Raw genomic sequence first — 27,540 nt, 5'->3', positions numbered from 1 at the left:
TTTTGTCTATATTACTTTTAGCCATTTCTATTCACACACCAGAACACAACCTTTTTTGTCTGATTCAGGTACTAATGCAAAACTTATTTCAGCTGTAACTGAAGTATACAGAATTTTTCCTGACGTTGAGGCCTACTGTGTAGACAGTATAGCTGTAAGTCATCAAATCAAATGGAAGACAACAGTGTGCAGTTGAAGAAAATGATATATACCCAGTACCATTTAGAGTTATCTTAAAGAAAAGTCACAATGCACACTGATACAAGTAGTTTTAGAAAATGCATTTGTTCCACATACATTTTAACTTAACCCAAAAGTTCAGTCTCTTGCCTAAAATTCAATCAGATGTATGCATTTATTCCATAAAACACAAAGATATAATGAACCAAATCATTTTCATTATTGAGTTAGGTAGTAGGCTATGTTAAAGAGTGCAATCACTTTATCGATTTTTTTTTCCATTACATTTTTATTTATTATAAAATGACATTTCTTAGTGGAGTGCTAGCAACTGTAACTTGAGGAATATTTTGTACATGCTGGCCTAAGTGTCATGAATATACTGTGCTACATTTTGCTTTATTAGGTATAATACTATCATGAGACTTGCTTGATTAAATCCTGAATTTGTCAGTTACACTTACAAGTCCACTGGTAGAATTTAAAATCTGTGACAGTTTGGGAACTTTTTTTGCAGTAACTGCAAATCACTTTGCCTTCACAGTCAATGAATTCAAGCCATTGATAATTGTCAAACCATTGTGACTGAAAATGTGATTGTCTCTTAGTTGTGTCCTATTTGATAATTTTGCTGCCACAGAGTCTGGATTGTGTCTCTGAAGAAATAGTTCATCTAGACTCTGTTGCAGTATTACATTTTATATGTCCAATTTAATGAATTTTCTTTCTTTGAATCATTCTTATGTCATAACTTGCGAAAATAGTTTAGTTAACAATATTTATTCAAACAGAAAAGATAACCTCACTTGACAAATCATCCTACTAAAGTGATCATGGCATACACTTTTATCTTTGAAATTCAAATATTGCCCACTCGTTAATTAACATAACTAATATTGCACATTGAAGGTGATCATATGTATCATCAGTTTTAAAAAAATAAAGACATAATACTATCATTTAATCACTGCATACAGGAAACAGACACTTGTGTCTGTAAAATGCCTTTCATTGGATTACTTTGGTTTATTAAAACCAAACAGCAATCCACTCAGGATTTTCTAGGATAGATACAGAGAATATATTATGGTCATTCAGAACGCTATCAATACATCAGACCAGATTGTTTTTATTATTATTTAGGCAAAATAACTTAGTAAGTCAGATGGCAAACATGAGGATGGTGATAGGTTATGTGGAATTTGCATTGAATCATCTGATCCCAGAAGATTTGATACAATGTCACTGGCTGTGGTAATCATCAAGTGCAGTTGCACGGCACCATAAGACTTATCAAGATACCATAAGCTAGAAAGATGAAGAAAAAGAAAAACGATGACCCAAAGACAAATCCTGCAAACTGTGTGCAAAAATGATTCCACAGATTATAGATGAAAACTTTACTATATTTAGCTTCAAGATATTAATAAATTTGGATTACTTCCTCCAGTCTGCTACAGTAATTCATGCCCATTGCACTCATAAATTGATTATAGTCCTTGCAGTATTTTGTGTGGGCCACAATATTTTAATTGATGCAGCTGATGCTCCATTCTTCAGTTCAGTGTTGATTCAAACATAGCAATGTCCCTTTGGGATGTGTGCATAAATAAAGAATGCCTGTCCCTTCATTACCACACTTGTTGAATTTATCGTGTCTCTCTGAAAACTGTACCATGTGAGAAAGAATTTTATAAACAAACTGGACATAAGTATTGCTAGACATATACTCAGACCTGAGACTTCATAAAAGACTGCTTACTTGTGAGGCATTATTAGTGCTAGGGCTTGAGGTAATAACTTGCTATATGTTTGGTAAGGCAAAATAAGGGGCCTTATGACTTAAATTGAAACTGTGAAAAAACAAAAGGTTCAAATGCAATAAACTTTTGTTTTTCCTCATTTGTTATATTACAGTGCCATGAAAGGTCATTTCTTTTATCTTTTTAATCCCTTGCCAATTTTAAGTCATCATCACTAACCAAGTCTCTAAATCAATTCTTGGCATATTTAGCTAAAATGGTGTCTACTGTTCCATTATATCATTGATTGTTTAGCTTGCTTGTATGGAGCTTAACACAATTTTTCAGGACATCATAGACTTTACATGGCAGCCAACATATTTATTGGAAGAAATCAACACACATAACGCTACTGGCAAGCTTTCTCATATACACACATTGGTTGGACTAGAGAGAGTTGATTAGTGATGTGTATGCCTAGACCATTCTATAATCCAGGGCCCCATGATTGAATACAGCTTAAAGAAATTAACCCTAATTCAATTTCCTTGTTGCATTTAAATCATAACACCCACCATGCAAAGTGACACATGTCTCAAGATTTTCAAATTTGTATATGTTTTGCAACTTTTAATTCTGAGTTGATGCATGTGGATGTGGAAATTCAGTTACTGAATACTTAGCTACTTATATAAGGAGCTCTCACACTGGTAAAAGCATGCAATTGGGATTGTATTTGCAAGAGGGCAATTAATTGTTCAAAATACTGTTTTAGCTAACTACATATGCGAAGGGTTGATGTATAAAAAAGAGGATCAAGAAATCCTAGCTGGTAAAGATAATTGTATCCAACTTGACAGAAAGTGAGAAGGCCTTTTAATTTTGTACAGCAGTTTCATTAAGGAACCAACTATAATACCATTAGAAGTTTATGAGCAGCAAAAACCACATTTAGGACCAACTAGACATCAAAACCATATGCATAGTTCCATTTACGGCCAACCAGACATCAAATAGGTCATCTAGTGAAAGCACAATGTCAAAATGACCAGCCATCTAGGAGAAGTAGCAAGGAAGGGGTTTTCCAGATGCCCAGTAAAACAGCCATATTGGAGGTTAGATTGGCACTATTTTCATTTACGTCCAACTAGACATAAGAAGTCTTTCACTGATATGACGATTCATTCAGGAGAAGTAGTTATACCAAGATTTTCAGGATGGCCACATTGGTGGCCTTATAGGATGTCTGTACAGCACCATAATTCTCATTCAGGACCTGCTAGACATCAACATAAGTATTTTGTACACATGCTGACACGCTGACACAATTATCCATTCAGAAGTAGCGATAAAAAGTTTCTTAATATGGCTACTGTGGCAACCACATTGTATGTGTGAGTGGCACCATCTTGTTTTTTCTTCCAGATATTTTCACACAAATATCATATTTAAAGATAACATGAATTCATACAAGATCTTGTCAGTTTATTTCATAACAGACTTTTCCCTCATATTAATATAATCTTTTGAAAACATTTATACATTATAGTTCTAGAAATTTTTCATGCTCTCAGAAACTATTAAAATCACAGCAGAAAGTGTTATGTTATATCTTTATTCAGCACTGAAAAATATTTATGAACTCTTAAAGTTTTTTCCCCTATATTAACTTAATTTAATGAAGATTTTCAGACTATAACCTTTCCATTGGATTTATTTTTTCAAACATGGCGTAAAAAGTATGTTATAGTAACCAATTTTTACATTGCCTTCACCATTGCAGAAATCTCTATAATCAATTTCCTAGTAAAGAAAAGCCAAGAAAATAAATGGACAGTTAATATTCACTTCAGGATCACAGACCTGAGGCAAATATGTCATTGTTAAATCAAACATTTTTATTGTGTTTCCTTATACCTAAATATATATATATACTTGCTGTTACTCTAAACGAAGGCTGGTGATCCAGTTGATAACCTTTTGGGGGTTTTAAGGATGTCTTTAAAATTAAGGCCTTAAAAATGTTGAGATCTTATATTAAAAATGACAATTTGAGCCTTGCAGATTCATGTCCACAGGTGCCCAAATAAAATAAAAAGGGGGGGGGGTGCAAGGGGCAAGCTTGTTGGTGTGTTATAAAATAACTGACTTATCATCGGTGTGCTGACAGGTGATGTGTAATTAAATCACTGTTGTAATATTAATAATGAGTGAGTCTGCACAAAGGAATTTCATACAGCTAAACTAGCTCAACAACTAGAGGCAATTAAGAAATATATCCACATTCGTGATTCTGTCAAATGGCAGATACAACAGCATCAGGAAGCTCAAGTAGCATTTACAGAAGGTAAAGAGCCGCTATACTTGTTATCTTTTTAGGGATGTGCTTGGATTTTGCCCTCAAGCTGGAGCAGTCATAGGATATATAATAAATTGCCACGGTCGGAATTTATCCCCAAGCTGGGGTAATCGATGGGTAAAGTCTTATCCACAGTCGGGGTTTTATTCAAGCTTCAGGTGCAAGTTTTTGTGCATCTCCATGCCCTTGCATAAAACACAGTTACACGTTTTTTTATATAGATATTTTTCAGTTGTAGACAGGAATAATAAGTATTTGCGAGTGTTTGAAATGAATGGGTTCATTATGAATTGAGTGGCACTACATTTCAAAAGCAAAACTGGATTGAAATGCAAGAACTGTAGTACGGAATTAGTGTTGGTTCTGGATCGTAGAATGGAATTGTGTGTGTGTGATTGGATTTTTAACGTAGCTTGAATAATTTTTCAGTCATATTGCTACGATGTCTGCAGTGTGGCAGTTTATAGTGATGTATAGCACTGGTGCATCATGCTGCAAACATGTAGTATGATGTTGCACCCAGTCACATTATCCTGACACCAGGCCGATCAGTCCTAACACTAACCTCTTAATGCTGAGCGTCTAGCGAGGTAGCTGTTAATACCATTTTTGTAAGTCTTTGGTATGACTTGGCTGGGGTTTGAACCCATGACCTCCCGCTTCTGAGGCGGACGCTCTAACCACTAGGACACCGGAGTGGTCAGAATGGAATTGTAACAATTACAATGGAAGCAATTTGTATTATGCTTGTTGGGGCATTCCTCACTGATGGCTGTCAGTGACATCATCATGGGAATGTGTAACAGCCACATTTTGTAAGAACAAGGTGTAGTTGGTGAACAATACAGACACTTTTCTGCCATTTCCACTGGCATCATCTCATATGATGTTATTTAAAAAAACTTCCTACAACATACTCACAACATATAAAACCTATATGCAAATCTGATGAAAGCTGCTTGTGTTTCTGAAACACATATTCCATACTGGTGGCAAGAATGTCCAAATCTACATTACAAAAATGAAAACATTACCATCCATCTAGGAGTTGCAAATGTATGAAATCCTCTTGTTGGGTAGTTTTACTAACAGGCTTTACAGCAGGGCCTTCCATTAGATTTAAATGTGGCAGGTAAGTTGACAAAGTAGGGTGGGGGGTTGGGGGGACCTACCCCAATGGGGATAATTCATTTTTTTTTTTAAAGTAGCATGGTGTAAAGTAAAAGTAGATGGGCTGATAAGGAATCCACTGAATTTACAGACTAAAGGTTCAGACATTTGTTTTTAAGAGAAAAATGAAAGAAGGAAACAATACAACAGATATTTTAATATGACTTTAATGTTTATTTTCTAGATTTAATTAAGATTATGAATCAGAATCAGTCTCCAACTCCACTGTAAAGTTTATCTATTACTTCTTCTGCTCAGGCACCTGCAAATTAAAACAAAATTGTAATGCTTAAATAAAGTCATATCATCTCAGCACTAGTTACATATGCAGAAGTCATGTTAATCAGCATTATAAAAATGTATGAAATTTTCTTCACTGCACTTGTGCTTCCCTTACTATCGTTAAGCCATGATACAAGATAACTTTGCACTTACTTGTCATTTCTGGCAAGTGGATGGTGCAATCAATTTGCACAAAGATGAATTTATTTCATCCAAATATTTCATGTGAATAAAAATTCCAAATGGAGGCACTTGTCCGATCAGACAAGATATATGCATATTGTAGTTAGCTGGACTCTAGCTCTGATAGTCCTGGGCAATAGGATAAGCTGATTTTGTTATCAGTTTAGAAATGCATCCGCTTTGCAAATACTATGCTTTAAAAGATGAAACTGAATCCAATATTGATGAAATAAGAGTCATTTGGATTACCTTGTTTTTTATCATTCTGCGTTGGTTGGGTGCATATTTGAGGGTCTCTGATATGGTCTCTTCCATTCCATTTGCCTTTGCTTTGCCATTAGTTTTCAAGCAGGCTTCTGCATGAGTAATACAATGTTTTAAAATAAGTTTCACAACAAAGGATGCATTGCATTTTTCTAAATGCCAGCAATAATCAATGGAATATTTTTAAAACATGTACTTTGAAATGTGTCTCAAGTTACTTTATCAATTCATTTAAAAATCTCTGGCAAGTCACATGAAAAACACAATTTAAATCAAGCCATACTTACTTATCAAAGACTTTCTCATTCACATCCTTTACCTCACACAATAAATATCAGCAACACCAACATTAAATTCACACAATCAGTACAAAACCTAGGTGTTACTCTGGACAGTACTCTCACATTGCACCAACATGTCATGAACATATGCAAGGCTGCGTATCTTGAGCTGAGACGCATCAGCTCCATTCTCAGATATCTTTCAGTTGATGCCACTAAAACACTTGTGTGTTTATTACTGCTTTCAAGACTGGACTATGGTAACTCAATTCTGTCTGGTTCATCTTAATATCTACTGCAGAGACTTCAAAAAGTTCAAAACATAGCTGCTTGGATCATACTTAGAGTACCACAATCAGAGCACACCTCCCCGCTGCTCTGTACCCAACACTGGCTATCCATTCGATCCAGAATCAAACACAACATTAGTTCTCTGTGCTACGTTTCATTGACAGACTCTAGTCCAACATACCTATCCGACCTCACCTATGTGTACACACAAGCAAGATACTTACACTCCTCTTCCGACAATCATATACTCATTATTCTCACTATGAAAACAAAGTCACATGGACAGCATTCTTTTGCATACCAGGGCCCAGCAACATGGAATGAATTGCCCACTGAACTTAGACACAAAGACGCAGTGATCCCATTCAAGAGTGCTCTCAAAACTACTTATTCTGACTACAAAAACAAACTTAATGACTTAATAATGTTAACTACCTTAAATATTCTCAGCATGTTTTTTATGTTTTCTAATTTCATGGTGTTTGTTTTTGTAATCATATCATTGTGTATGTTTTTATGTTGTCTAATGTTGCAAAGCGCTTAGAGCTTCTAAAGATTAGGCGCTATACAAAGTCCTCATTATTATTATTATTATATTTAGCTTGGATGAATATTTTTTAAATCAGTGGCCATAACTAAAAGATGGGATTTTGTTTTATGATCATAAAAGTATGTTGGACACCATCCATGATGTACAATGCTGTCTGACATTTCTATGCACCTAAGGTTTCCATCTCAAATATTAAAGCAAAATGCATACCGAATTTGACAGATTGATGAAAATAAAAAAAAGCAATGCTTACCATTTGAAAAGAGGCAATTGTCACTAGAATATTCTATTCAAAATGATATTAATTTTGGACACAGGGGATACCACCCCCATGTTTTCCTGACTCGTGATATGTCGGCCTATTCTGTGCACAGCTTTAAAAGATGTAATGTTTATCCATCGAGCTATAGAAATGAAATACATTTACTGTAGACTGTTTCTGTCAGCAGTTAAGTTGAGTAATTAGGTCAGGTTTATAGCTAGTTTACAAAATTCAATGTAGAATGCCAATAAATGACAAGATATATTTTTGCAAACTAAAGTGATCTTGAAAAAAGATTAGTAAAGTTTAACATTTTATAAAAAATAAGCTATTATGTGGAAAAGAAACAACAATGAAATAGGATGCAATGTGTTTACGTCTAGTTTTGGAAGGTACCGTCATAATTGTACCGTAGTTTAATGGGTGGAAAGGCCATTGAAAGGTAAGGGCAGTGCGGAGACCATCGAGTATGTTCCAGAATAGCTGAATCTTTGTAGATACATAGATCCATTCGTAACTTCAGTCCGCAAGCAAAACACTGTACTTCGTATCCCAATCCTGACTCGGGTCCGAAGTAGACAAATCCTGTTCTAGCTAAAACATACGAAGAAGGTAATCCTTCCCTATCCGTAGGCCATTTTTGAAACGTGTCCAATCGACGGGCACAATCACAATAGTCAGGTAAGAAGACTGGAAAATGGTAGGGTTTGAACTTGGAGTTCTCACTGGATTTCTCACTCGATTCTTGCTGCGGCGAAGTCATCCTTCTGGTGGGTGGCTATCCTCTTACAACCAATGTTTTATACCGACATGTCCATACGGCAAAGTAAAGTGGGTGGGAAGCCGCACTCGCTTCTGCTACACGATTTGATAGACTTTTTCCAAGGGTCGACTGACGATGTGGTGTGTGGGTAAACGTACAATCTTGTTGGGTTGATAGGTGGTCACTTTCTCTAGACTGCAAGGCTTCTTTCAATATGCCAAAGTTGACCACTCGACTGGTACGATAATTCAGAGTAAGTCCTTTCACTTTACACTTCGTGTGCACTTCTCCTTGTTTGTCCCAGTATTCGTAGCCGTAATTTTTGGGACCACCACTAACGAAACTTAGAATCTTGTCATCGGGGTGCTTGTCTGTCCAGGCTCCTAAACGGTCTCCTTCGATGTCAGGGTGCTGTTGACTCGGGTGATCGATATAAATGCAACTGTCCATGTCAAAGTACAAGACACGTTCCCCTAACAGTTCTAAAGCTTCGTACAATTTTAAGCGAGCATGAGCTGTCATGTAAGCTGCAATGATGACATTTCCAAAGGGGTCATCTTCTACAAAGTTCAGATCTTCTTCGTAATTCACCAAGATCAAATCCTCACGAACGACGTCCACGTGTTTCATGAATTTGGCTTTGTCATGAATCATCTGAAAGTAGCGGGAAGGTTCGGTCAAATACTCCGTCTTGGGTAAACACGGTCATTGTGCCATTTTACCCCACAAGCAATTTAACATCACTTTGGCAAACGATCGCCTGCCTTCGTTTTTCTCAATGTGATTTAAAGTAATGCCTTCTTGTGCCCAGAATTTCTCTCTGAATGTCTTTTGGTCTTCGGGAGTGTGACACCAGGACAGATAGCCACTGGCTTCTTGCTCAGTTTCAAAAAGGCATCCACGTAGTCTGCGAAAATGCCTTTCTGTGTGGGGTCACCCTTGTGGAATTATTGTGTCTTGGGAAAGTGGCAAATTTCGTACACTTCTAACAGTTGGTATCCCATGTTCAGAGCTTTGAACAATTCTACGCTGACCCATGTCCCCGTCAAGGCCCGTTCTTCCTGGGTGTGATGACAAGGTTGATCTTGGTTGCACGTTTCAGCACAAGTACGGCACAAAGGAAACACAAGTTTGCCTTGGCAATGGCGAGGTAAGACGGGATGGTATAGGTTCGTGGGAGGCAAAACTTTGCACTTGATCAAGCCTTCGTATTGTCGAATGTTTTTTAGGTCGATGTGTTCGGTGAACAATTGTGGGTGCCCTGCAGGAAAGCAACAATATTTGCACACATAGGGATACAGTGAACACACGTCCAAGTATTTGATTTCTTCTCCTTTCTCTTCGTCAGCTTGGTACAGCAAACAGGTGGCATTGGTCCTTCCTCCGTACAAACTATTACTTGGGTTCAGGGGGTCCATGAACTGGTAACTTTCCATGAGGCGTTTAAACTCAGGATCGGTGTTCAAACGGTGATTGTATTTGTGTTCCCACATTTCCACCACTTGCTATCCTTCCTGTTCTAACTTTAGGCGTGGCTGACAAATGGCCTGGTACAAGTCTTCCATGGTTCGTTGTAAGAACTGATTTTTAGTGCCGCGGTCAGGGTAACAGACGGGACATCCGTGAAATAAGCAACCGTTAAACTCGTACATGATCTTGGGGTTTTCTAAGTCCCAGCCATTGACCGAATGCATTCCGATGATCTTTCGCCCTGTCCGTTGCGGGCATGCTGAATCCATTTGTCTTCCTTGTCGCACAAGTAATGCAACCAGCATGGGGCTTTGACCGAGTATTGACGTTTGACATAGTTGGTCGTTTGAGGACTGATGACAGCCACAGTGTTTTCAAGCATGAATCGTTGTCGGTAGACTAAGGAACACGCTTTGGCAATGGTGCAAGCCTCTTTTAAATGATCAACCCCTCCGTGTTCCATGAACAGTTCTCGAAATTTTCCACAGCATCGCCGTAAAATGTCCATGTTGGAACGACGATACTTTAGCATTTCTTCCTGAAAGTCGAAAGGGTCGGAGGCGTGAGCCTGGTACCAAGCGTAGAAAGTTTCTCGTTCAGTACGCATGTTGTCAGGGTCGTAATAGTGAGCCTGAGGCAAATGGGGTAGAACGGCGTGTTGATTGGCTTCTGTATTGAAAAAGTGTGGAAAGTACCCTTTAGCCATTTCTGTCATTCCAAACATTTTAGGCATTCGACTCAAAGGCATGGCTAAGTAGCTCATCGAATCTTTAAACTGCACTTGTCCCACTTGCATGAAAATGATTTTGGCTCCGTTCAAAGTGATTTTAGGACGCTCGATGCCACGTTCCATATAACATCTCAAAAGAAACTGTCCATCGTATCCGGAGAAATTGTGAGCCATCACCGTGGCATGGTGATGACAATCTCCATAATAATGTTCGATGTCCTCTTGGCTCCACGTCTTGTCGATGGGGTCTAAGACCCATTGTGTGAAATCGGCTAGTGTGTTCAGTCCTTGAAAGATTTTTTCACGCCCTCCAGGAATCTTACTGCAGTGAGGGCAATAACTCAAGATAGGTTCTTGAATCACTTCTCGCACGCTCAATGAGCCACGCAGAAATTAGGAATGTGAATACTGGTCTCTTGCATGCATTCGAAATCGAAAAAGATGAAATTGCCTTTCTTCTTCTTGTGACCATCCTCTTTCTCTGGTTGGGATTGGTATTTTTGTATGTAGCATTGGTGTTCCAAGTCCACAATGCAGTGACAAATGTGACATTTTTTCTTTCCTGAACATACCTGTGCCTTGGTACTGTTGATACATAGACCTTGTCCACACATTGGGCACAATCTCAGGAGTTGACAAGCACATTTCTTCTGTGAACCTTGCATCTTCAGATGTTGTTGGTAACAGGCAGGGCTGACAAATGTGCGCAGACAAGCAGGACAATGCACTGGTTCTTGCCCTTCGCTCAGACAGGGTTGAGAGGCCAAACATCCTGAGCATTTCGATCCACAATGTTTGTGTTGCTCTCGATTATTATAACCATCATAAGTCACATTTCTCACAGTAATATTTGTATCCCAGGAATCCAGTGATAGTGGTAATGGTATCGAAATGGTCATCGTGATGATAGAGGTGAATGTATTTTCCATCCTTAAAGTCTTTCCCTCGAAACAACAGAGACCCGCGCACTTCTTGAGGGTGCACTTTCAAGGTGTATCGTGGAGCTAGGGCATCTTGCAATTTTTGCATCTCAGGAATGCCACAGGATGTGTCTTTGGACAGGCATGCTTGTTGTAACAGAAGTTCTGCTTCATTTCGTTGTTTGGCTCGGTTCGATTTTCGAATGTTCTCCCAGGCTCTTTTCCATTCTACCGTGTCGTTCTTGTCGGCATAGGTTCATCCCACCACGATGGCTCGGGCTAAACACATGTGGTCTTGAAAATTGTTAATTTGGACAAGACTTGTTTTGGTAATGCGAAGGTTGTTGACCAATAAGGTCTTTCTGCATTGTCCGGTCCCTTGAGGAGGAGAGACGTGGGTCATGTCCAGTGTGGCTTTTCCATCGGTGATGTCAAACTGGTCATTAGATTGTTGCACGTGTTGAATCTTGTCCATGACTTTGGAAGTGGTCAATTCTGCAGGGCTGCTAAACTCGATCCAAACAGGGGATTTCAAGCCATCATGTTGTATGGAAAGTCTCAAGCGATCATCTTCTTTGGGTTGACATTGTCGCTTGAGTGTGGTGAGCAAAGAATCCCACATGTCGGTGATGAACCCTTTTGCTTTCTCTAACAGTACTTCAGACTTGAAATCTTTAAACTTCACTGTGTATTTGTAAGCCGTAGTTCTAAATTTTCTAGAGGGACGCTTTTCCGTCTCTCGAATGTCATAGTACTTTTCAGGGTTGACTAAGGGTGGTAAACTTTGTTTAGAGGGTTTGGATTCTGGTTCACTCATGTCCTCTTCAAAATCACTGGCATGAATTTGTGCCAAGACTTCAGCCCTAGTACGAGGCGATAGATCACGTTTCTGCCTCTTACTTTCTTCTTCTTTCTTCTCAAATGAATTGGATCATTTCATCTCGATAGCAAAAAGTCAAATGACTAAAGTTTAAACACCATGGATTAATTTATAGTCATAGCAGACCAGCGTATATAAAGGGTATGTGTCTTGTCCTTTCACTATTCATTTCACTCTCAAACTGAGCACAACAATGGAAGAGACTACCAAGATCGAACGTTTCATCAGAGCTTTGCGAGGGGTCATTAGAAAATTCTCTTCAGACCAGCCGAGGGACTACTCTCCTTCCTTTCAAGATAAAAGTCAAGATACTTGCTATATCTGTCAGAAGAAAGGGCATTGGTCTTCAGAGTGTCCAGACCGTCAAAAAAGAAAAAAAAGGGGTTAGAAGAGACAAAAGTCAAGATACCTGTTATTATTGTCAAGAAAAAGGACATTGGTCACCAGACTGCCCAAAAAAGAAACAAGAGGAGTCAGAAGAATAGAGGGATTCTTCAGAGGAAGAGGAAGAAGAAGAGGAAGAAAACAGACAGGTGAAGAAAAAGAAACAGGAGAAGAAAAGAAGGGAAGAAAGTGAAGAGGAAGAGGAGGAAAGGACTATGACGGTGAAGAAATTAAAAAAACAGAAAGTGAACAATGAGACAGAATAAGTCTATGAACTTTTTAAAGTGCTCTGTTGTGAATTGTGAATTGTAAATATTTATAAAAGAATAAATTAATTATAAAAGGTAAGTGTCTTTGGGTTTTGATTTTAAAATAAGAACCTACACTCACGCACACTCATACACAGACAGGTACTATTGGGTAAAATGGTTTTTATTAGTTATTGGCAATTGAAAGCCTATCTCTTTTCGAGAGACGTGGATGGCCCTGAAAAGGGCCTTTTTTGGTGTAAGGGGTGAGTTTAAACAATCAACTTTAACTGTCTTAAGCCTTTGCCATGGCCAAGGCCTACTTCTGGACTGCGTACTGTTGATGATGATTTCGTTGAAATCACTAAGGATGGTGCAGTAGGCGTAGTCACAGGGTTGGAGTGTTTAGCTTGGGAAGGTCGTATTCTCTTCGGCCGTAATAAAGAAGTCTGATACATCTGTTTCAGACTTCTTAACTAAAATGTCTAACAGTACCGTGACCGTTTGATTTTGACACCCTTGTTTCTTTGCTGCTGCGTCTTCTTCTTGTTGTTTTTTTCTTACCTCTTCTTCTTGCTGCTGTTGCTGTAGGAGAAAAGCTTGTTCCACTTCCTTTTGCTGTTGTATAAATTTCTCCAATTCTTCTTTCTGTCTCTGTCTAAAATTTTCCATGTGCGGTAATGAAGGAGAAGGTGACGAAGGTTCAGGAACAAATTCTTGCAAGGTAAAAAAATCCACAAAATCCCAATTCACCTCTTCTGAAAGTAAGTCTGGGTTCCCTTGGGTAGTCTCCACCATCAGTGCACCCAAACTGATCGTTTTCTGAGTTTCCGTCATGTTGAAAAACTGTCGCTTAGATTGACTACGCACAGGCGCTAGCGAATCTATATAGACTATGTGACGTCACAGACTGCTCTCTTCGGATTGGACGTGGGCTGACTGAATTTTGTAACGTGTGTTTGGATTGGTCAACAAACTCAATCCGTTTCAATCCTTCCTCCCCCTATAAATAAGTACAGTTCACTGCATTCCTTCACCTGTTACTCAGCACCCCAACATGTGGACCGATGTACAATCTTCAACGCTTGTGTCTTCGATGATGTTCCGGACGGACATATCAATGTATGTCCGATCCAACTGGACAGTTATCCACAGGACAGACACCAGCCTGTGGATGCGAAGAATCTTATGTGGAGCATCAAGGATGCCTCAAAAGAGTCTTAATCTATGGTCCTGCAGTCAGGCACAGCCTAAGGTCAAGAAGAAGATGTCACAGATGCCCTTTATGTTAAGGGTATATTAACATAAAACCAAAGGCCCTTTTCAGGGCCATTCCTATCTCTTGAAAAGATCTTGACTTTCAATTGCCTACCCCTTTTTTTATTTTTTTGTTTAAAAAAATAATAAAAAAATAGAGACCCCTCCCTGTTTCAATTTTCGCCTGTTCCATTTTCATAGACCCATCAGGTCGGGACCTTATTAAAATAGGGTCCCGACCCTGTTCCATTTCCCCTAGTCCCAAGACAGTCCCACGATTTATTCCCCATGTTCAATTTCCCTTGTCCCTAGAGTGAATAGTTTTTTTTCTTTCTCCCATGTTAAATTCCCCTTGTCCCTAGAATGGATATTTTTTTTTTTCTCCCATGTTAAATTACATAGTCCCCAGAGTGGATATACCCTTTTTAACATGGAAGTTCCCTAGTCCCTAGACCGTCCCTATTCACTACTACCATTGTCATTACCAGCCTGAAACCCAATTTAATGCCATTTGTATAAATTCATTTCAAATAAATATTATGATATAGTTGAAGTGTAAAGTCAAGCAAGTATTCTGTTTGCAGATTTTACATTTTAGATATTATAGTAAAGTCATATTTTCTCTTGTTTAGTAAACTTTATTGCAACTGGTTCCAAAATAGTAAATCTTATTTAATGTTCATTCACCAGAATAGGTATTAATACAATCCCGAATTAACTGTATGGTACTAAAATATACCCTGATCTTGTGTGAGATTGTAATATACAGAACTATACCTCAAGACAACAATAATATATTGAATTTATATTGTATCAAGACTGTCATGGTTATGAACTCCAACTTTATTCAGGTTTTTTCATAATAAATGATCATCTTGTGCTATGGTTGAAAAGAAATCAAAGTTCAGTTTAACTCCATTCTCTCCACATTTGTAAGTTGTTAAGAGGCATACTCATCCTCAGTGTTATAGTAAAATGTAATCTTATTTGGATCAATCTTGGTGGTGTAATATATGAATGGAGAAAGAATATTATCATCCAGATTAAAATATGTTTTATTCAGACTCTACTAAAATTTTTAGTTGGATATGGGTTACGGAGCCTGATGTGTACGAACAAGGCAATGTGTACCATGACCTTTTTAATTTAACATTTTAAACTCCTGCAGAAGAAAGAGATTTTTTAGATCCATTAATCTGTATTAACAAAAACATTTCTTCAGTATGATTTTCAATTACTTAGTATTGACAAAACTCATATTTTAAAGTTGTTGTTTTTTTGTGTTTGGTTTGGCCTTTTATGGTAAACCAACACAAGTAAGTTATTTAGTGCCAAGGCACTTTAAGTATAGTGCCTTGCCCAAGGACACACCATGGTAGCTAACCCAGGTTGGTCTGATGGTAGAATTTGAACCTACCTTATTTCACAGGTCCAGAAAGCTAACCACTGAGCCACTACAGCTCCCCATCTTATAGTGGAATGCTGGTATACTTTATGATCAAGAAGGATGGGTTGGGGTATGCATGTTGCATCTGAAAAAAGTGATGGAATTTTTGTTTACATAATATTTTAGTCATACAATATGAATCATTTTCTATAGATTTAAGATGTATCAGATCAAGTTAAGAAAAATCATATATTCTGTTTCCTGGGAATGTACTAAAATTCACTGTTATTGTTTGATTTTTTGGTAGTAAGCTTACTTGGTATTTTTTTCTTTTTAACTTGAATACCTAATTTGTTAACATCCTATTCTAAATCTTCAGAGTTCTGTCTATTAAGTGACAACTGTTGATACATGTAGGGAAGTTTTTGTTTATATCTTTTGATTTTTGTGATTCTGGAAGTTGCAGTATTTGTTGTTGTATTATAACCATTTCAGTAATTTAATGAATGCAGAGTATACTGCTCTATAAATGAAATTTAAGTGAAAATAATGTAAAAGTATGTTTCACTGCAAATATAAATTGTTTAAAATAATATATCATTTATCATATGACTATTCAATTGTGGTAACTAGTATTCCATCCAATATCTATATATTAAAATATGTCTTTTCATACAGCTGGTGATCATTTAGATACAAGTCCAATTGAACATAATCAAATTATCAATGCAGGTGTTTTTATTAGTAGTAGTATTGCAAGTATAAGTGTTAGTATTAAGATTTCATATACAGGTATGATAAGTGTATCATAATGTTTAAATGATGCTCCTTGTTACAACATAAAATATGTTCATTGAAACAAATGGTTCACTGGTAAATTGGCAGCAAAGGTCTTCACTGAATTATGTTGCATAAACTATTTTACAATAAAACATATATGATGCATCTCAATTATGATGAATGTGAGGAGGAGGATTAATAATAATGCAATTTAAGTTATCTTCATAACATAAGTTCTAGCAGATGTGTAATTTTTATGTGGTTCATCATCAGTTTGAAACTGGTCTGTGATTTCTGGATCTGGACATACCTGGTCCCCTGCTGTTGTGCTGCTATGGTCTTTACAGTTCATTAGGATATCAGTTACACTTGGTTTACATTTAGAACCCCATGGGATGGAATGCCCAGTTTGAAACTGAGAGAATGGTTAATTATCCATAATATAACTCCTGCAGTTATTATTAGGTTTGATATCAAGGTCTTTCTTTAAAAGCTTTTCAACTCAGGTTCTGTTCTACCATACAGATAAATAAAGTCAAATTCAAGGCTTTCAGATTTGTCCAGTTTGTTTCATGTGTTGCAGCAGACAGACTGTATATTGCCACTGTACCATATAAATATCAGTGCTTAGTCTGCTCTCAGTTGCTGTGGTTTGATTAGTTACAAGTTTCATCACATGTGACTAATTATTGACCAATGTAATGAAATTTGTATAATTAGAAGGCTGTATTTAAAAACTCTAAAGATCTTAAAAAGAAAATTGGATCGGGGTAAGTAAAACCTTTTACTTTGACCATTTGGCTAGAAAATAATTTTCAATAAGTTTAAATTGGATAATAGTAATATAATAATTAATTACACAAATCAGAATAAAAGCTATTTGCATATCCCCTTACAGCTGTTGCTTTTTCATAGTACTAAGTAGAATAAAGTATAGTTAAGACAGATAAAGAAATATCCCGTCATATATACCTTACATCAAATAAAGAAACTCAAGATGGATAACAACAAAATTAATGTCACATCATCAAATAGTTATCTCAGCTGCCTGGTCAACCTAAAGGCAGATAAACTAAGGCAAACTTACTCCGAAGCAGTCTCATCCCCCCTAAGAGAAAAACGACAGATACAGTTCTTAACGCCAATTTTCAACTCGACCCCAACTGACTCGATGAGTAGACTCTACCTGTCACCAAGCGTAAACGAGAATGTGGACAATCTACCGAGTAACCGCAAAACTACATCCGACATGAGTACCCAAACTGAGGAACAATACTCAACAAGCACAAAAACAACCCAGACCACGCTGGTTAAAAACACTAGCAGCCAGGGGACTCAAACTGAGAACCTACTAGATGAAACAGAACGCCCTCACCCTACCACAAATAAAGCAGTCACACACGACTCAACAAAAGGTAAGAATAATAGGAAAACCAAATCCCAAATACCAGTTAGAAAGAATAAGGAACACACTAACTGTCAATACAAGACCCAGCAAGCCGGTTATGGACAACGAAACAAAGTCAGCTAAAGAGACAAACACCAGGGGAAAAAAGACCAGTCTGCAAAATATCCAAAACAAGAAACACCCCGCTGAACTGACTCTCTTCGTCAAGGGAGTAAATTCCAAAATAACGAAGTTAGCCTTTAAAACCATAGCATGGCAATTGAACAAACATCACCAAGGAGAATTCACGCTTAAAAGCACTAGAGACGACTTGCTGATAATCAAATGCACCACTGAACAACAGATTGCCAAATATATGGAAATTGAAAGAATAGGCCAAATAAATGTTCAGGTCACTAGACACAACAGAACAAAACAACACATAGACCCAAACCCCCCAAAAACACACAACAAAGGAGTCATATACGTATCAACTCAAAATAAAACCAATGAAATAGTAGACTACATAAGGAGTAAAGGACAGGAAGTAGAGAAAGCAATCCGCCTAAAAACAAGAAGGGGAAAGGATAGCACTGCAGTGGTACTCTTTTTTAAGGGCGCCACCCCAGAAACTATCAAAATAGCCGAAAAACTCGAGGCTAAAAAAATTTTTGCTTTCAAAAACAAACCACAGTTCTGTGGCAACTGCAAAAATTGGGGGCATTACTCTAAGAGTTGCGGAAACCTATTCCGGTGCAATCAATGTGGTCTTCACCACCCAGACCGGAAAACATGTAGCGCCACCAATCAGCACTGCGCTAACTGTAGTGGTAACCACAAACCAAACCACGCAGAATGCCCCAGGGCTCTTAGAGAAGCCCTAATAGTCGAATATATGATCTCCCATGGGGTAAACTATAAGCAGGCCAAAACAAAAATCAGGATACCAAAAACAAAATAAATAGGTAGCACCCTCACTGGTAGGAAACACGCATAAAATGAAAACAACAGTAAATTAAACAAACTATTAAGACTTTTTGCACTAGAGATGGATTCCAGAGCAGAAATCAAAATATGGCAATGGAACGCACGCGGCCTTAGGGCCCACGCTGACCAACTAAATAACAAAATACTTGAACAGGAAAGAAAACCAGATGTTATATGCATACAGGACACCCACCTAAATGATACCTCACGTATCCCAAACATCATAGGCTACAACACCAAATACCTAAAGCATCAATCCCCCACAGCAAGAGGAGGGGGGTTAGCAACCTTTGTTAGAGATGGAATTACATCAGAAATGCATAAATTAACAGATAGTAGACCGCCCAATGACTTCGAAATACAGATAGTCAAAATAACCGCTCAAACTAAGCAGGTACTAATCGTTAACCTCTATGAAACAAATGAGCAGCGCAATTTAAGTGCAGACGAAACAATCAAAATGATTAAAGACTGTGGAGAATGGGTGGTAATATGCGGGGACTTCAATGCGCACAATGAACTATGGGGGAGTCAAAAGACGGACATTAAAGGAAAAATTGTAGAAAAATGGGCACAAAAATGCAACTTAGTTTTTCTAAACAACGGAATGCACACCCGGATAGATGACAGAACAGGCCACACATCAGCAATAGACCTATCTCTATGCACACCAAGATTAGCAGGCATTTCTGATTGGCAAGTTGATGAAAGCGACCCTATGGGAAGTGACCATTACCTTATAAATATAGAAATACAAATTAGAATACCTCAAAATAAAGCGTCCTTCACACCAAGATGGAAATACGAACAGGCCAACTGGATTAGGTTCAAACAGATAGGTGACTCAATCAACCCAGAAACCATATATCACCGGGACATTGACACCTTTAATGACAAATTAATAGAAACCATTAACACAATGGCCCAAGAAACAATTCCTAAAACTAAAGGAGTAGCACCCAAACCCACGGTGCCCTGGTGGAATAATGAATGTAAAATAGCAATTAAAGAGAAAAAAAGAGCTCTAAACAAATTCAAAAGAACTAAAAATAATAGGGACTTTAACTACTACAAGGAAAAGGAAAAAACTGCCAAACAAACTATTATGATAGCTAAACAAAACTCATGGAGAGAATTCTGCTCAAAACTAGATATTAACACAAAATCGAAGGAGGTGTGGCAAAGAATTAAAAAAATGAGAGGCAAAACTAAATCAATAACCCCCAACATACCTGGACAAAACAACAAACATAAGGCAGAATTATTCGCAAACTATTTCGCCAACATGTGTAGCAATACCAACTTAGAGGATAAGTTTAAAAATCATAAAAGGCAATTTGAGGAAAGCAACTCTGACAACATAAAGGAAGCAGGAAATAATGACGGCCCACTAAACCTTCCGTTTACAGAAGCCGAATGGAGAAAGGCCCTCGCCGGCAAAAAGACCACATCCCCCGGGGAGGACACTTTGGGGTATGAAATGTACAAGAACCTACCCAAAAAACTTGTCACAATTGCACTTAACCTCATTAATAAAATATGGGAAACCGGTACCATACCTATAAGATGGAAAAAGGCAGTAGTGGTCCCGATTCTTAAGCCTGGAAAACCCTCAAGCGATATAAAATCATACAGGCCCATATCACTAACAGACAATATATGTAAAATAATTGAAATTATGGTAAACAACAGGCTGAAATACCATTTAGAAAGCAAAGGACTACTAGCTAATACACAGAGCGGGTTTCGCAACTACCGAAGCACAATAGACCAACTCATGAGACTAGAAACCGCTGTCAAATTAGCATCTAGAGAAAAATTTTAAAAATCCAGATATGTTACAGCCATCTTCTTAGACATGGAAAAAGTATATGATCTAATGTGGACTAAGGGACTGATAAGTAAACTTAAACCATACGGAAGAACTGGCAATATATACAAATTTATTGCTAACTTCCTAACCGATAGAAAGATACAAGTCAGACTAGGACAAGACTACTCCGAACGATACAAACTGGAAAATGCCACGCCACAATGAAGCGTAATCAGCCCAACTTTATTTAATATAATGATAAACGACCTGGAAACAGCGGTAAAACCCAACCACCTTGACTTATCCCAATTCGCCGATGACAGCGCCGTATGGAAAACTGGCAACCCGGCCAGCAGAGAAACGACCAAGCACTTACAAAAAGGACTAAACGATATAGGAAATTGGACAGATAAATGGGGATTTAAATTGTCACCTCTAAAAACAGTAGGCATAGTTTCCCCCCACCCACTCCAAACTTAACCCTAAAGGGGGTACCCATCAAATTCGAAAAACAAGCGACACTCCTAGGTATGGTATTCGACCACGAACTCACGTGGGCAGCTCATATCCAAGAACTCGTAACGAAGTGCAAACGAGACATCAACCTCCACAGAAACCTCAGAGGGGTGAATTGGGGGGGTTGATCAAAAAACACTCGTTACCCTATATAGAGCACTTATAAGAGCAAAATTGGACTACGGTTGCCAGGTATATGGAGCGGCGAACGCCACGTTACTAAAGAAACTAGACACAGTCCAATCAAAAGCGCTAAGGGTATGCACCGGCGTCCTAAATGGTACCCCCACACAAGATATCTTAATAATAGTAGGAGAACCCCCGCTAGACCTAAGGCGGAAGGAATTGATGCTGCGATACTCGACTCGAATATCAATACACCAACCCAACCACCTCACGCTACAAGCCCTCTTAGCATGCGACAAACCATTCGATACAAAAGGAAAAAATAAAAAATACCTAGTGGGAAAATAATTATAGAATTAAAAAGGAAATTTCAAATCGCAAATATCAACCCAGAAAAAATAAGGTACTACCCAGACCCCCCGTGGACCTGTCCCACACCACAAATAGATCTTAGCTTACGTAAACTAGGACAAAAACAAAATGACCCGATAGGACTAAGAGCATCAATACTAACGTACATTGACAACAAATACGAGACATACACGCAAATCTTCGCAGATGGATCAAAAACCAAAAATCCAAATAAAACTGCAGCAGGGATAGTGATCCCAAAATTAGATGTCACCGTTGGAAAAAGACTCCCAGACCAATGCGCTATATACACGGTAGAATTCATGGCAATACTAATGGCATTAACATACGTCAAAACATACCCCACAACTAAGGCAGTCATTCTAAGCGACTCTTACAGTGTACTACAATCGTTAGCAACGGACCAATCCAAGAGCAGACCTAATATGATTAATCATGCAAGATCGCTACTTAAAGAGATTGAAAAAAACAACAAACACGTTGAATTCGTATGGATACCCTCTCACATCCATAATCCCAGGCAATGACAAAGCAGATGCAGAAGCAAAAAACGCCACAAACGAACCAAAAGCCCAAAATATAGCATACAGCGTCACTGAAATCAATAACATGGGACAAGATCAATGACATGTGGCAAGAGCTATGGGAAAAATCGGATGCAAACAGTCTAATACACACGATGATGAAAAAAGTAAGTAGAAAAGTCGAAAGTCCGACCTTCAAAAATCCATACGATATAACAATAATAAATAGAATAAGAACAGGTAAAACACTATTGGCAGGATGCGCAGGGAAACACATAAAAAGGGGACCAACTGAAAACTGCCCCTACTGCCCAACTCCAGAAACAATCGCACACTTAATAAATATATGCCCCAAATACAACCAGGAAAGGGCCGAACTAAAATCTCAACAGGAACAAATAGGAGAACGGTGGACATACCCGGAGTTACTTGTGGCAAAAAACAATAACATAGGAATGACCTATAATAACATCATGACATTCATTAACAAAATAGGCAAAAGGGGACAAATCTAAACCGAATGAAGGGTTGGGTATAAAGAGAGACCATGTAAAGAAATTAAAACCAATAAACCTAAAAGATCGAACCAAAAAAGAAAAAAACCAATCAAAATATTACAAATCACTGTTTGGGAATTGTGACGGCCGGCTCGGGCTAGTGGGTTCACAGACTGACACCGCCGCTCATAACCCGAACAATAAAAACCAGATAAGGACGAATATTACAAAATCACTGTTTTGGAATTATAATGGCATGCTAGGCCCCGTAGGTTCAAAAAAAAAAAAAAAATATAAAAAAATAAAAATAAAAAAAATATACATTAAAATAAATCACAAATAGCTAAGCTAAACAAAAATAACAGGTAAATAGCCAAGTGGTCAAAGCGAAGGGAAACAAAGGCAATCAAACCACCTCCCTCGAAGAAAACATCTCACGGCGAACATGGCAGTATCAAAAGGACGAGAAGACCAAAACAGAAACGGACACGGGATAAGGCAGAAAGAGCTGAAATAAAGAAGAGCAGGAAAAGGCACAGAATGAAGTTAAACGTCCTAAGGCAGTAAAAGAAGAAAGAACAGGACACTTGCAGACCTTGGGGAATGAAGGCAGAAACAATGAAAAGAGTATGCCTCAAATAATCAAACCACCCCCACCCCCCAGTATGAAAAGAATTGCCTTCCCGAAATCAAACAAAATAAATAAGGCCACCCCCCCCCACATCTACTTATAAGTGTGAATGAGAAAGTGAGCGTGAATGTGTGTTGTCGGGATATGTGGGAAAAGCAGAAAAACGAACAAAAATGTCTATAGCCATCACACAAATATAGCATACACACTCCCTACCCACCTTTTTTTTCTTTTCTTTTCTTTTTTTTTTTCTTTTTTACAAACAAATTTTACCACATAGGGCTTTCATTCTGACCCACGAAAGCCCTCTTTTGACCAACAACTTACTGGCCCTGAAACACACTGATTGGTTTAAAGCCACACGTACGAAATACTTAACCAAATTGAGATCTCCAAAACAAAATAAAGGGCTACTAAAAGCCTACTAGATGTGAAAAAATTTCCGGAAAATTCAAGTACGCAAAGTACACAAAATTTAATAGACCTTACAAAAGATAGGAAAATTCACAACTCAGGAATATCTGAAGCGTATGTGACAATCACATGTTTGGCAAGATAGTACAGGAATAGCCCAATAAATATAGGGAACTGGGCATTGATTGCAACGAAAATTTAATAATACTGCTGCTGGTGTGCTTCGGTTACTGCCTGAAATAAGAGAGGAAGGAGATGCAGGATGCAGAAACAGACCACCAACGGAGTACAACGATGGAGAAGGTTGCAGCGACGAGAGCCTGGGCGGGACCTTTTGGGGCACCTGGGCTTCGGCTTGCTTGCTTGGGGGCATTGTATAAGTTAATCGCTAAATTCAAAAAGTACACAAACGTGTACAAACTAAACAGTCGCACATACCGAAAGGTGCACGTGACTTTAATCCAATGAATGAATGAAATGTGTGCTAGAGGGTAGGGTTAGCAGTTATACTCCCAATTATGTTTGTGATGAGCAAAAGCAGCTGCACAAATTTGAGCTTTTAGTTTGGTTCTGGTAGGGTCAAAGGATGCAGGTACATTTTACATTAATTTTTTACTAGAAATAGCTATTTTCAATATTTTTCTGCGACAAGGCAACTAAAAGAATCAGTATGTGCCTTATGCATGAATAAAGTTCACTAGTACTATAACAAATTAGCATACTTTTCATCACCCCTCTACCATCAAGATTTTTTTATATTTACCTCTGTAGCAGACACAAATAAAAGTCGGCAGCTCATTTGCAGACTAAGTTACGCATATGATCTCCAATGCTCATCTAACTGTGACAGGCAGTCACCAACAAGCCAACCTATTTCCATGCCTAACTCGAAGTAAATCTGAACCACATTATAGATTTAGCTTATGTGTAAATTTATAAATGCTAGGCTTGTGATAATTAGGTTCATGCCTTCTACCTTAAAAATTAGAGGGATGTCAAAATACGAAACTATCCAGTGAGACCTATGATGTTAATTTTAATCCCTATGGGATTTGTGACATAAAAAACCCAAATGCTTTATGTATTAAAAGGTAACTAATGGGGGCAGGATCTGCAGTGAATCAATGGTTAGTATGCTAGACTCCTGATAAAAATGTTTGTGTTAAAATCCTGTTATCAAGTCAACCAGGTTACCTACTGCAATGTACCCTTGCCTTACTCCAATTCCCTCAGTACTCAGTAAACAACTAGTGTTGCTGTACATAACAAAACCAGTCCATATTGATTTTACATATTTTACTAAATCCTGACAAAAATAATTCTCTAAATAAAGAATGATTAATATGTGATGGTCTCGCATGTAATCAAACTCTTCCAAGCTTTTAATGATATGAACCGATTTATCAATGTTTATCAAATTTGCATGAAAAACTATTTCTTATTTGTCATCAAATATGTTCAATGTTTTGATCATATAAGCATTTCTGCTACATTAAATCAAAATAATCTTTTTGTCAGATATAGAGCCCTTATAGTATTTGCAAGGTCAACCAATCAGATGCAGAATTTGAGTTTAATATGAATGAATATTTTTTTTACAAAATTGCTCTTTTGCTATATCTTGATGAAATAAATCTATTCACCAAGTCTGATGAAATTAATGAGAAATAGTTTTAAGAGCAGTAGCAAGAATGGCTAGTGAGATGTAGAACCACCACATTATATGCATAGATTTTGCTTATAGCCTCAGACATACAAGCAAATAATTAAACAAGTCAGATCTAAATTGGATCATAAACACTGTTGTGCAAATCATAAGAAACTCTGCCAATCGGATGCAAGGTCACTTCACTACCATACCTTTATCACACTCATAATAAGCATCATTGTGAAACTTGACTCTATAAGCCCAATGGCCAAGCATGATCAAACTTGAATCAGCAGTAGTGGTTATAACCTCATGTATTTGTATGCATCTTCACTTCTTCAATCTAGATCTCATTTATATAAGCATGTATTCTACGTTTAGTAAAAACTGCACTACATGTATAAATATTGCATGCGGTGGTAACATACTCAGATGAAAGATCACCTTATTATTATTAATGGTTAACACTCATCAAACTTCAAGGACAACTTAATGATTTTAGCCTATATTGTGAAAGTATGGCTTTTAGGCTGGTTAAAAAACTCAACTAATCTTATACATGATCACATGTATATACTTGGATTTTCCTCATTATTAGATTTATCCAAGATGTTGATTTAAGCCCAAAACCAAGTTTTATATAAACAAATTGATCAGAACTATGGACTCCAAAGTAGCTAATTTCTTACTGTTGAAAGACAGAAGGGGATGTGAAATAAATAACACACTCTGGACCATTACATAAACCCACTTAGCCTTTTGACCAGTTGAGATAAAATATCAACAATAATGTTAAATAAGATTGATAAATTATGTTTTCTCACATTACCTCTAGCCCTTTTCAACATGGATGGTATTTTTCTTCCACATATGTCAGCTCTTAATTAGTGGCCCTTTCCCATCATGAATGTTGTAGGTGAAACTCTCAGAATTAGGCTTTTTAATTTATATCTGTAGAAGAAAAAAACTATTGGTCTGCATATATCAATGTCACCATTTCTGTATTAGATTAAAATACCATATGTGTGTGTGTGTGTGTGTGTGTTAATTTTAGAATTTAAGCAAACTTGTCTCCATGTGTTTATTTTAAAACTGATGATGATAACACATAACAGGTTCAATGGATAAAATGTTATTTCTTACTTCTTACAACTGCTCATTATATCTGAATTTACATTCAATGTTTGTTTTAATTAACATATTTGGGATATTGGGCAAATTATTTATTTTGTAGTTTATCATTATATCATTTACCAGTCTTTTATCATTCAAATATGTAATATAGTACCATTATACTGACTTCATATTCTATATGATATCCCAGCAATACATATTAAGCAGATAAGTGCAAATAAAAATGTTCAGAATGTAAAATTTACTCCAAGCTCAAAGAAGATCAGCAAAAGATAATATCCAACAAATTACCAAACAAAAAGCGAAGTTAACGCAGTTACCTTTATTATGATGTCTCCAACACCAACGGTACTGTACAGCTACGTCTTCTGAGTTTTACCGTCATCTTGTCTTTCAAACCAGAATTAATTTCTTGAGCTCTTACAAAATGAAGAAACTTTTAAATACTATAATTTAAGCAGATTCTTTACATGCCATCAGATAAATTATGGCACAGTGTTATGTCTGTCAGCAAAACGCAACTTCACATTTGGACGGCGCGCTGTGTGGGCATCGCCGACACAGCAACTGACATGAATTCTCTATTAGCAGACAATGATTCGGAATAAATCCTTCGCAAATCTAACATTCTCGATTTTTCATAGTTCCACTTTTCACTGTTGCATCTGTTTGATTGTACAATTGCTAATGATGTTCAATGAATCAACTTCAATTCATCTGCTGTCTGAAATCCCGGTTCAGTTGGTATTTTCTTCCGCGCATGATGCCGTGTAAATAAAAGATACGGTCGACATTCAAAGTGGTTTAGGTTAATTTATTATTTTTCTTTATTAAGGTCATTTGCAGAAAGTGTTTCGCTAGGGTGAGAAAAAAAAATATAACAAAAAGAAAACTTTCTTTTCCAACGCTAATACTGTATATATTTCAATTTGTGATTGATGCTATAAATAAAAAAAAATGATAATAAAGCATTTTAGCCCGTGGCTTCGGCACGGCACTCGTTTTTGTGGGTTTTTTAAAATGTTGTTAGTGTTGTTTTGGGGTTGTTTTTTGTGTGTGTACCACACTAAAAAACATACCAGGTATTAGGCCTAACGTAGGAAAAGAA

General features: G+C 37.4%; 1 protein-coding gene and 1 long non-coding RNA gene across 2 annotated transcripts in view; both read right to left on the bottom strand.

Moving 5' to 3' along the window:
• Nucleotides 1–27,540, bottom strand: part of LOC149800476 (von Willebrand factor D and EGF domain-containing protein-like) — an 83,466-nt gene that overhangs the window by 26,137 nt on the left and 29,789 nt on the right. The gene's annotated exons all lie outside the window — the stretch shown is intronic.
• LOC149800477 (uncharacterized) lies at nucleotides 5,603–27,167 on the bottom strand. Its single transcript, XR_016421389.1, has 5 exons — nucleotides 26,753–27,167; nucleotides 26,128–26,249; nucleotides 15,634–15,748; nucleotides 6,166–6,272; nucleotides 5,603–5,713 (listed from the first exon to the last, which is right to left on the bottom strand). It is a non-coding gene; the product is annotated as an uncharacterized LOC149800477 (long non-coding RNA).

Source organism: Sinohyriopsis cumingii, chromosome 5, assembly GCF_028554795.1.
Source record: "Sinohyriopsis cumingii isolate HCF-2022 chromosome 5, ASM2855479v2, whole genome shotgun sequence".
NCBI lineage: Eukaryota > Metazoa > Mollusca > Bivalvia > Unionida > Unionidae > Sinohyriopsis > Sinohyriopsis cumingii.
Note: the sequence above shows the minus strand (reverse complement) of the source record. Positions and strands in the feature narration are given on the sequence as shown.